At 39.2% G+C, this 10618-nt stretch overlaps 1 protein-coding gene and 1 non-coding gene across 4 annotated transcripts in view; one reads left to right on the top strand and one right to left on the bottom strand.

Moving 5' to 3' along the window:
* LOC142348360 (uncharacterized) overlaps positions 1-10618 on the top strand; it is a 186246-nt gene that overhangs the window by 162191 nt on the left and 13437 nt on the right. The window lies entirely within an intron of this gene.
* On the bottom strand, positions 2585-2656 carry Trnad-guc (transfer RNA aspartic acid (anticodon GUC)). Its single transcript has one exon. It is a non-coding gene; the product is annotated as a tRNA-Asp (tRNA).

Raw genomic sequence — 10618 nt, 5'->3', positions numbered from 1 at the left:
ACATAAAATGCATAAAGAAAAGCAAAAGAGGGAGAAAAAAGAGAGCGGAAGAGAAAAGAAATACAGAAACAAGGAAAACGAAAGAGAGAAAAGATATACAAAAAAGACAAAAGGAAGAGAAAAAAAATCGCAACAAACTTTGTGAGAACTTAAAAACGCTATACAAAAGCTTGACCATGTTGAATTTGTATCGAGGTAATTTAAATTTCTTTATCAATTTTTCTATCATTTAAATGGACAATTTTTCATCTTCGATTTCATATCGGTAATTGACCTTTACTTAAAGAATCTTTGTCAATATCTATGATGCATCGGCACATGTCATTCAAGGACTATTTTCGTGTGACAAATTTTTCGGTGATGGAATCATTTTTCGTCAGCAGGTTTTTAGTCACTGACCTAATTTTGCATCCGCAGTTTTTCGGTCGTTGACCTTTTTGGCACAGGCAGCTTTTCGGTCATTGTCAGTTTTTTGGTCAATGACCTATTTCTGCATCCACGGCTAATCAGTCATTGACCTTTACGGCATAGGTAGCCTTTCGGTCAAAAACTATTCTGGCAATGGCAAGTTTTCGGTCATTGACCTTTTTCAAAAAGCATGCAAAACGATATGGTGCATATTTAAGGGGCCTTAAAACATCTGAAGATTAGGAGCTTAAAGATGTTGTTATAGGTATTGGAGTTACGTTTGAAATATAAAGATGGAAGATAGATAGATAGAGAGAGAGAAGATAGATAGTGACAGGAGAGACATGGAGCATAAAAAAGTGTGAAAAGGGGAGAGAATTGGAGAAACGGTTGCGACGTTAGTGGACAAATATCCCGACAAAATACGCGCCTCGTATGCTCCTTAGCTCAACTCATTGCGCTCCAGCTCCTCAACCCGTAGACCCCGGTTCAAACCCGACTGTTGCCAGTCGTTTTCTCAGAAAACCATGTTCAAGGGCCGTTAAAACGTGTGAAGATTAGGAGCTTAACCATGGTGCCTTTTATGTCGACACTGAATTAATACATAGATATAGATGAAAAGATTCAAATATCAGTTCTCTTAAATTTTTGTTTAATTGAGACTACTGAAATATTTTCGTCAATAGACTCAAAAGGAAAAAGATGCAGATCCATCTTATTAAAAACAAAAATATGCAATTTTTTTACATTTCTTAAGTCGGAAAATAAGTTGAAGGGAGGAACTATATTATTTTCTAGGGAAAAATGCAATCTAGCTTTTGACCTAAATAGAAATTATGAGCATTTTCATTTCGTTTTTGATTTGCAATTAGTAACATCCATTTTGTTTTGGAAAACAGAAAAGTGATGAACAGAAGCGTGTTTTGTTTGTTTTAACTCGAGTTAGCTTCAAACAGGTACCTCCTGTTTTGAGGGGAGTGCATCATTTTGAACACGGTAAATGTTTGGACGGAAACGAGTTAATGGGAGGAATGACATTATTTCCTAAGAAGATTAGCAAATTAATTTATAAAATTAAATCACAAATTTGAAAATTTTTAATTCGTTATTGATTTAAAATCAGTCTTAGTAAATTCAATTCGAGAGTTGTTTTTGTGGCATACTGAGAGTCCCATTTTAAAGCCTGTGGGTTTGGTTTTTTGACGCAATATCGGGATTTTTGGTAGTAAACCTCAAACGAGATGGGTTCTGAAGTTAGTTTTACTTTAGGTGTCAATAGAACAGTGCTTCAATTTTCAGCTTAGTTGATTAAAATGGCTTGTTCTGTGAAGTACTGAAAAGAGTTTTTCAGAAAAGAGTTAAACATTCAAAACGTATTTTTTTTGGAAATAGCTCTCTACCGGGGAAGCGAACCCCGGTCTCCAGAGTGACAGTCTGGGATACTCACCACTATACTAACAGTGACTTGAAATATGTTCAGATTCGTAGATTATATTGAAGACGATGATTCGAAGGGTGATTGAAGACGCCAAGATAAAAGCTAATTTTCGATCACGACTGAATGTGTTTAACCGTCAATCATCACGATACTATCACATTTGAATTTGTGCAAAGAGTCAAATAACAAACAGAAAGTTTAAAAATGAAAAGTTCAAATTTCAGTTCTCTAAGATTTTCATTTAATTAAAGACAACTAAAATGTTTGGATCAATATTCTCGAAGGGAAAGAGATGCAGATGCATCTCAATATAAACAAGATTATGCAATCTTTTGCACTTTTCTTCAAGTTGCAAAATGAGTTAAAGTGAGGAAATACAACAATTTCTAAGAAAAAAGCCAACTAGCTGAACCTATATCGGAAGTATGAGCATTTCCAATTCGTTCATGATTTGAAATGAGTCTTATTAAATTCAATTTGAGAGTTGCTTTTCTGGCATACTGTGATGTTGTTTTGTTAATTCTGTGGGTTTGAGTTTTTTGAAGCAGTCAGGGGAATTTTGTTAATAAACGTCAAACGAGACGGGTTCTGAAGTCATTTTTACTCTAGGGGTCAACAGCTCAACAAGACCTGTGCTTAAATTTTTAGCTTAGTGGAATAAATGTCTTGTTTTCTGAAGTACTGAAAGGAGTTTTTAAGAGAAAAGGCAAAAGTTCAAAATTTGTTTCTTGAAAATAGTTCTCTATCGGGGAATCGAACCTCGGTCTCCAGAGTGACAGTCTGGGATACTCACCACTATACTAACAGAGACTTGAAATGTGTCGAGATTCATCAGAATCGTAGCATATTTTGAAGACGATGAATCGAAGGGTGATTGAAGATGCCAAGATAAAAGCTAATTTTCGGTCACGACTGAATGTGTTTAACCGTCAATCATCACGATACTATCACATTTGAATTTGCGCACAAAGTTAAATAACAAACAGAAAGTTTAAACTTCGTTTTTGATTTGTCATAGAATTGTTGGATGTTTTCGTGGTTGAAATTTTTCTTTTGGTTTTCCGAACTTGTTTTGTTTCAACTGAAGTTTTACATACCTTGGATTCTTCAAGAAAGTAAAGTACACTAACATCCTTTTTGTAACAGAAAAGAAATGCAGGAAGTAAACAAAAAAAAGAAAAAAATCTATTTTTTTTACGTTTCCTTAAGTCTGAAATTAAGTTAATGAGAGGAATTACTTCATTTTCTAAGAACCAAGCAACTTAATTTTGAACCCTTAATCGAAGGTATTAACATTTTCATTTAGTTTGTGATTTGGAATCAGTATTTGTAAATTCAGGATGAAATTTTTTGTTCTTTGAATTACTTAAGGGAGTTTTTTTTACTAAAAAGACAATATCCAAAACGTATTTTTAAATATAGCCTTCTGTCGGAGATCGAACCACGGTCTCCAGCTTGACAGTCTGGGCTACTCACCACTATACTAACACGTTGGAAAGGTTGAAGATTTACCAGATTGGTAGGATTTTTGCGATAACCTTATTAAATAGATTTGTTATGGCAAAATCCTTGTACTGGGGACCTCCATTGGGAGGGTTTTAGAGGCAAGGTTCGGGTATGGTTCGTTAGAGTCAAGGTCCGACTCATCACATCAGGTCGTATCATTCTAACAGATTTCTTTTTTAGAACAATTTCTTGTGTTTTTGAATGTTAGCAGGCTCCGTGAATGGGATGTTTTGATGCCAACCATCTTCCTTCATCACATCAGGTCGTAGCATTCTAATTGATTTCATTTTCAGAGCATTTTTTTGTGTTTTGAATGTTAGCAGGCTCTGTGAATGGGACGTTTTGATGCCTACCCTCTTCCCTCCAGCTGCTCGGACTCGGTCTTGGGTACTTCTCGTACCAAATATGTAGACGAGGGTCAAGTAAAGGGTTGTGTTCACTCCTATCGAGGTGCTAAACTGCTAGATCTCTGTGATGTTATCAATAAATACCCAGACCAGAAGCTGAACACTGTTGTAGTAATTGCCGGCTTCAATGATCACCGTAGTAGTATTGAAACTTTCATAGAGCATTGGAAATTCCTCATTCAGCTGATTATTGTTAAATTTAGCCCAAATAATTTGATTGTTCCCAAAGTTATACCAACCAGCTGTAATCGCCTCATAAATAAGAAAATCAGTGCCCTTAACTACGCTTTGTATAATTATATTGATTTTTGTGCCCTAAAGTTGTTTATTGTTTCACCCTCATTTAGAAATGTTCTTCAACCTAACCTGTTCTGTAAAGACACCGTGCACTTCTCCTTTCATGGAAACCATGTTTTCACTATTATTCTGTTTAACATCATTCAATGCTTTAAATATCGTTGCTGTTACTACTCTCCTGTAATTAACTTAATCTAGTCCCCCTCAGTGCAGCCTTCCCAACTCCTAGCCCGCAGCTTGATGGCTGATCAAACCCATTGTCCACTCTGCAAGGGTCCCCTACGTAGGGGAGGCGTCTGGTGTCATACATGTTATAAATATTTGCACGTGAAATGCAGTGGTCTAGCCGCAGCGAAAGATTGGACCGAAAACTTCAGCTGCAAAAACTGCTCTGAGAAACAGCTCAGCCACCGAAACAGCAATCGCAACGCCGGCACCACACAACGCTTTGATCGTTCCCGACACTGCACTCATAGATCCTGCAACATCGCACGCCCCCAAACGTTCCGTCGCCGCAGCATCGAATAATTTTTGGGACCACTTCCAGCCTCATCACGCGGTAACTGTGCGCCAAATATACCGCGAGGTCGTCACTTGGAAGCCCTCGTTCTTCACGCTCGGTAAGAACAAGACAGGGGAACAGTTCGCCGAAGCCCTTCACAGTGTCCTCTCCCCGATTGCACGGATTGATCCGATATATCTCTGACCCTCTGTATGATACTTCCGCACCTAACCCTCAGTCGAACAAAGAACACGGACGATGGATCGAACAATAAGACCATCAAGCGTAGACTGCAAGCATGGTACAGCTGCAACTTCTCAGAACTGTTCTGTGAAGCGAAGGCAATCCAAATGAGAATGAATTCAAGGAACAAACAGCAGCACTCTGACCTCAAGATGTTCAACGATTTCATGTCTCGTGGTAAGATCAGTAATGCTATTCGCGTTCTTTCGGATGAGCACAAAGGCGGCGTGCTCGCACCTACCGATCTCATAGACGGTAGACCGGTCCCTCGAGATTTTACGCGACAAACATCCTGAAGGTCAACCCTTGGAGCCCAACTGCATTCAGAGCGAACATCCACGCACGCTTCCTTACCACCCTGTTGTCTTCGACAAAATCAGTGCCAGGCTCGTCCGAAAGCATGCAATGAAGACTCATGGCAGTGCCGGGCCTTCAGGTCTCGATGCCGATGACTGGCGTAGACTACTTTCTGCTTTCGGACAAACCTCCACGAACCTGTGCAAGCTTGTTGCCAAGTTTGCTAAGAGGCTTGCCACGTCCATAATACCACCGGATGATTTGATTGCATGCAATGGTTGTCGACTAGTGGCTCTGGATAAATGTCCAGGTGTGAGACCTATTGGTATTGGTGAAGTAATGCGTCGCATCACCGGACGCATAATCGTCGACTGCATCAGGCAAGATCTAACATCCCTCGGTGGAAACATGCAACTGTGCCTGGGCCAGAAATGTGGCATAGAACATGCCATACATTCGCTTCGCCACAGTTTTGATGATCCCGAAAACGAAGAAATTCTTCTAATTGATGCCAAAAACGCTTTTAACGTGCTCAATAGACGAACAGCTTTAGAGAACGTGAAAGCCTTATGCCTTACAGAACGTTAAAGCCTTATACCTTATCTTTGCATGTTGCCTTACAGAATTCCTATAGCCACCCGTCTCATCTCTACATCGGTAAGTCGACCATACTGTCTCAGGAAGGTACGACACAAGGCGATCCCCTTGCGATGGCAATGTATGGAATCGCAATCCTACCCCTAATAACAAGACTTCATAATGACTCTTTGACCCAAAAAATGGTATGCTGATGATGGTAGCGTCGTCGGCAAGTTAGAAGATATCAGGGCACTCTTCGACAAGCTCACTGAGCTCGGTCCCAAGTATGGATATCTTGTCAATCCTCCGAAGTGTCAGTTGATAATTAAGCCAGGAGGCAAGCGCCAAGCGTCATCTGTGTTTGCAGGCACAAATGTGGAAATCACGCAGGGCGCTCGAGTCCTGGGATCAGTTATCGGAAGCTCTGAGGCCAGTAAAAATTTCCTGAAAGATGCAGAAATTAAATACACAAAAAGTTTAGACAGACTTGGTCAATTTGCTCTCACCTCTCCCCAGAATGCCTATGCATGTTTGACGAAGGGAATTCAACAGAAGTTGAGCTTCCTTTCGCGTACTACACCTTCCATGGACGGGGTTCTGGACAAGGTGGAGGAGCGGCTTTGCCGAGTCATACCGAAAATCGTCGGCAAAGAAGTAATCCAAGAGGAAAGAGAACTTTTTTCTCTCCCTCTCAGAATGGGTGGGCTTAACATCGCCCTCCCACAAGATCTTCACAAAAATCTTGAGCAATCAGTTGAACTCTCAAGACCATTGGCGTCATTCAATAATATTCAACAATGTGAAGTAGAACAAACCAAGATCAGTCTCAGACAGAAAGCAGACAATCAACGTGAACTCATCTCGAAAAAATCCAGAATCGAAAACAATCTACCAGAAATGAAGTATACCATCCAGCTGGCCTCGGAGAAAGGAGCATCAAGCTGGCTTAACGCGCTTCCGTTGTCAAAACATGGTTTTGACCTCACGAAGACTGAGTTCCGTGATGGAATAGCACTTCGCTACACCTGGGAAGCGAAGAACACGCCAGCCATATGCCCATGCGGGAAAGAATTCAGCCTCACCCATGCCCTCCATTGCGCCAAAGGCGGTTATACGCACCTACGACACAACGGAATTAAAGATGTGTTTGCAAACCTGATGGATGACGTTTGCCACGATGTACAGATAGAGCCAAAACTTCAGTCGCTCGATGGAGAAATTTTCTCGAGTAATTCCACCACCACTGATGATGACGCTCGACTGGACATCAAGGCAAACGGTCTGTGGGGCTCCCGCTTTAATCGCACTTTCTTCGATGTGAAGATTTTCAACCCTCATGCGAAGAGCTGCCCTAAGACCATAAAAGATGCATACAAATATCACGAGAGCATCAAGCGAAATAAGTACGAAGAGCGAATCCGCGAAACCGAACACAGCAGCTTCAATGCACTGGTTTTTGCTTGTTCGGATGGTCCAGGTCCATCAGCATCGCGCGTTATGAAACAACTCGCAACCAAGATCAGCGAAAAACGCGGAGAGCCGTACGCCGACACTATAAGCTACATCCGAACGAAAATCAGCTTCGCACTTCTGAGGAGCTGTGTTCTCTGCTTGAGGGGATGTCGTGCCCTCAAGCCTCGTGTTCTCAGTGAGACTTCGATTAGCGCCGTCGTGGAGGAGGGAAGGCTGCACTGAGTGTTTGGCTGCTTATCTTTATTCATTTGCTTATTCCTTGATGATCCATTTTTATTTTAATCCTTCCATTCTAGTTCCCTATGTGTGCTATATATATATATATATATATATATATATATATATATATATATATATATATATATATAGGTGCTTTCCTCTCCACTTGTTATTTATTTTTGTGACTGGGCCGTCTTTACACTGTCTGGAGGGGAACAGCTTGGAGTGCAGCATCCGGCTACTAAGTGCTACTCATCATACCCTATTTTTCGACCTGCATCCATCGATGCCGGATGGTGTACACGGCCCTTTTTTATTTGGTAGGATTGACGATGACAAGATGAAGACTAACTTTTGGTCTCGACTGACAGCGTAACTGTGAATCATCACGATATTATCACCATAATTTCTTTGATGCTTCAGAAGTATATTTATAATATCTGATTGTTCAATGTGTTGTCCTATCTATATAACAACCAGCTGAAATACCCCCCCCCGGCGCACGTGCCATTTTTCACATATTGATTTACTATTTAATGCCACGTGCTCTTTAACTGGGGGAGAGGGGCACAAATGGAAAACATCCAAAAATTTTATACTCGCGTCTTTGATCTGTCATAGAAATCTTGTATTCTTGTTTACCATTTCTTTTAGTTTCTGAACTCGTTTTTACTCAATTGTGCTTGTTATGCATTCATTTTGATACCCAGCTCGGATCTGTTCTTCACCCCCTCCCCCCCCCCCCCCCCCTCGCCCCGCCCCGCCCGCTCCAGTGTTTTTTACGCCCCCAGTTACAAATTATATGTTGTTATATAGCACGTTGCTACGTACAAAATAACACGTGCGCATTGGGGTGTAAAAGTTATATTCCCACTAAGCTTGGGGGGGGGGGTGGCAAAACAGAATAGATTTCCCCAGATTACCTGATTATTGGGCCTAATTAATTTTTTCGTCTGATGGAATTGAGTTATTTTTCCATCCGAGTAGTTTTGGTTCATTCATGATTTGCCCCCAAATTAGTTAGGGTCATTATTAATTGTAGGGCTAAACGTGAAATAATCTCGCTGGACTCTAATTGATAGTAGCTGCTAGACATCATCTTGAAATTAATGTTGCTCTAAATAGTTACTGCTAGCTTGTTGCTCATTTTTTTTCAGGCAGCTGGTTTTTTGGATTGATACCGGCTGGAGTTTTGGAAATTTCTTCATTGGATAAATTTGTCCTCAAAGCAATTGAGAAGTTTAATCATTGGGGCAATTTGTGGCTAAAAAATTGAACTGTTTTTTGTCAATTTCTTGCTTGACATGATGAATGGTCAAGTTGATAATTTTCGGTAGTCTGGTATTTGTCCAACTCATTCTGGGCTCACAATTAGTTTTAAAATAGTTGTGCGAATCTGCTATTTGTGAAAACTAAACTCGTGCTAAATGTGTTTTTGATATTTAATTTTTGTAATTCTTCAATATAGAATTTTTTTTGTTGATTTGGCGTTTTTTTCTTCCTCTCTTTCCTCTTCAAAACCTGTGAAACGAAATACGTCCATAGGTCCTTGCTCTTTTTGGTGATGAGGTAGCGTTTTTCTCCGCAAAAGCGTATTTTTCATTGATTTTGTGCGGACTTTCCATTATTTCGTCATGTCTTAGGGTAGTGGGTGGAAAAGAAGACGACTCTCGCTTTTTGTAATTTCACCAAATCGCTTATTAGCTGCTTTTTAGACAATATCTCAAATTTCCAAGGTTGAGTTGGTAATTTTGTTTTCTCAAGGGAAACAGTTTCAGACTTTTTTGAAAAGAGAATTTTAGCCTTCCCCAAGTTATTTACATCCATCTTACATTTTTTTTACTATTTGCGTAAATAGAAATCCCGGAGGCAGGATGTCAAAATTTTCTGGTCGAGAAATAGGCTAACAGAGTAGAGACAAACTAGTGTTAATAAAAGTTCTTGAAAGCATTCTACATTTTCCCATTTCCAGCCAAATTTTTTACTGATTTCTGCCATAACTGAAACGACCGAGATATCAAACTTTTTGTGTCATTCAAAGTGAATTTTAAAATGCAGAAAGAAAAATTGTTGTTGACCGCATTGGTACAAGAAAAAACTTTAAAAAATTATTGAAATTTTAACAACCGTTGATTTTTATAGTCGACAATTTTTACAATGAATTGTTGCTTAGGGCTATTACGTCTTGACGAAGCATATTTTCAAATGATTAACAATGACAATTGTTTCATTAGTTTCTCTTTTTAACAAAAATTTTAAAAGCAGTTCTCTACATATAACAATTGAAAATATGCTGTTTTTTTATTTTGCGTGCATAACAGCTGGATCTGATAGCTCTCTGTTGCAAAAATGATTCTCATCCTTAACCTTTGTTATCCACGAAGAATATTTTCACCTTTTTAAAATTTCGCCTCTATAGAATTTTTCATTTGTTTTCTCAATCAAACCGTTTCTAATTTTAGTTACGGAACTGAGCATGTTGGATGTGTCTCTCTCCACTGGTATGCTCACAAATCAAATTTTATTTGAGAGAAAAATTTGCTGCAGAGATGTCAATAGCTTGACAATTAATAACAATTTCCTAATTGATCACTCTGAGCAAAACAACATTTATAGAACATTTCGCATCATTGATGACACAGGCGACAAACTTTTACTGAAGGTGTCACATCTAGAATGTGGATTTTTTCCGTTTGTTCCCCCTCCGCGTGCGTTATGCGCCTCCAGTTACAGTGCACGTGCCATTACATAGTAAATCATTACAAAAAAATATGGCACGTGCGTCTGGAGTTGCAAATATTTTGGGATCTTTTCCTTTTGTGCCCCCCCCCCAGCTTAGTGGGTGCATATTATTTGCACCCCCTGACGCATGTGCCATATTTTTACATAATAATTTATTATTTTTTTTTTAAACATGTAAATTACTAAGAGTATAACGCTAAGGTTAGATATCTAAATGCTTTAAAATGTTAGATAAATTAATCAGTTTTGTTATTAATATTATAATCTTAAAATTGCGGCTGTTCGTTCTCATAAATAAAAATAGGATTTGATGGCTCCTATTTGTCTATTAACGGGTACTTTCTTGTGCTGATCGAGCAAAAACTCTGCTAAAACACTTTTAAAGCAAGTTTTACTGTTAAAAGTTCTGATTGAAGGGGGCAATTTGTTCCATTTTTGAACGCTTTTCGAGATCAAGGGTTTGTAACTCCACTTCGTTTTCGTTCTCTTTTTTTAAAACAATTTGAT

This window comes from Convolutriloba macropyga, chromosome 10, assembly GCF_964194025.1.
Source record: "Convolutriloba macropyga chromosome 10, txConMacr16.3, whole genome shotgun sequence".
Taxonomy (NCBI): domain Eukaryota; kingdom Metazoa; phylum Xenacoelomorpha; order Acoela; family Convolutidae; genus Convolutriloba; species Convolutriloba macropyga.
Note: the sequence above shows the minus strand (reverse complement) of the source record. Positions and strands in the feature narration are given on the sequence as shown.